The following is a 1,844-nucleotide window of genomic DNA, read 5'->3' as shown; positions in this document are numbered from 1 at the left end:
GGAGTGTTTTGTCGGGATTAGGAGGTTAATAAAGGAAGCGGGAAAGGTAAAGTGTGAGCAAGATAAGAGAAGAAGGGGAATAATGGCCCATGTGGGACCCCTTTAAGAATGGTGAAGTAGACTGAGCCTCTTCGTTGACCTCCAAAAAGTCAGCACTGCATTTCAGGGCTAACACTAGCTCCTTCTAGGGATGAAAGCCTCCCTGTGAGGTTTCAAGAACTGTAGACCACTGCCTTTCCAGTAAACAACAAGATTAAATCTACTACATAGTGTTCCATTGGGCATGGAGTCTAACTAGTATGAAATAAAACTGAAAAACAACATATTTACAAAACCAAGGCTTGAAAGCCTTAACTGAAATATAGTTCAAAGAACAACCCATTGAATGTGTTATCACAAAATCATGCCCCTGATAGGCTGCTGATCAGGAAGACTTTGAGTAACTATTTCAAACCAAACTTTTGGCTGAGGCTTAGCCTCCTCAGCCTGAGAGGGCTCTCTCAAAGGGTTAAAGATTTTGATTAAAGAATAAGATAGATGGCTAACTCTATGGTTTGTGATTGTATATGTTTATAGGTTGAAAGATGAAGGTTGGCTACCATTGGGCTATGGAGTCAAAGTATGTTCAGTACCACAGCAAGATCAGCTTAACATGAAGTCAGGGCATAGAGAGTTTTTATACATCAACAAAACAAAGATACAATGCAAGGAAACACAGTTTATAAATACATGAAGGAAGTTAGAGCATCATTGATGAATTCTAAGTAACATGTATTCATACCACTGCAAGTAAGTGAAAGAGGAAAGCCATGAGACAATAGGACATTAAAAACCCTCTTTGAATCCTGAGTAGTGAAGCCAAAACATTCTACCTAGCATGGAAGTCAAGGCATTATAGAGTTCAAGTGCAGAAATGCAAATATAAAACAGTGAAACACAGTTAGTTTATCTATGAAGGAAGTCAGAGCATCATTGATGAATTCTGAGTATCATAAGTAAACCTCACTGCAATGTAAGTATTGGAAGATGCCATCAAAACAAGAACATACAAGAACTCTTCATGAATCTTGAGTTGTCTAAGTAGAAATTCTGCATTAGGTTAAAAATATACACAGTCTGCACATAGAGCAGCAATTGAGCCAAAAAGTCTCCAACCCTTTGCTAATTCGACCTCTTGCTCTATATAAAGCATTTACAATTAGGATTCCATCATCCCTCCTCAAGAGAATTCGAATTTTCCATCAGTGACCCCTATTCTAACCATAAAACAAACCATTAAATGTATTTGACACCTAACTAGTAGTCCTAGAGACCTAATACAACTAGGAGTGTAACTCCTTATTATGATTACAACAAACTTATCTAAACATTTAAAGCATTCTTTGACACCTAACACTCCATGGGGTCGAATTTGATGAAGCCTCCCACGTGGTCACCCAACTGCTGATGAGAAACCCTAGAAATTAGGGAACATGTTTCCCTGTTTTTAGAGTTAGTTCCTTGAAAATTGCAGAGCCTTTATCTCTTCATCCACGACACATTTTACGAAACTGAAGGAGGTTTTTGTAGCCCATGTTTTCCAGAAAAAAAACCTCTCCTGGGTTTTGAAAATATTTCTCCAGCTGTCCAGAAAATGTCCTTGAAAAACACGTGGCAAACAGGGAAAAATCCGTTTTCTGAAATTAGGGTCTCAATGAAAGCTTCTTATATCCCAACTGAAAACACATAAGAATAAAGTGAGATAGGTTATTGTAGCTGGACATGTTATGAAGAGAAACCTCCTTCAGAATTCCAAGATAGCCTTTCATGTGACCAGAAACTGATTTTGAAAAACACTACTAAAA

The sequence above is a fragment of the Pinus tabuliformis genome, chromosome J (assembly GCF_031772625.1).
Source record: "Pinus tabuliformis cultivar Carrire ecotype Pingquan chromosome J, CPIR1, whole genome shotgun sequence".
Classification (NCBI taxonomy): Eukaryota; Viridiplantae; Streptophyta; class Pinopsida; order Pinales; family Pinaceae; genus Pinus; species Pinus tabuliformis.
Note: the sequence above shows the minus strand (reverse complement) of the source record.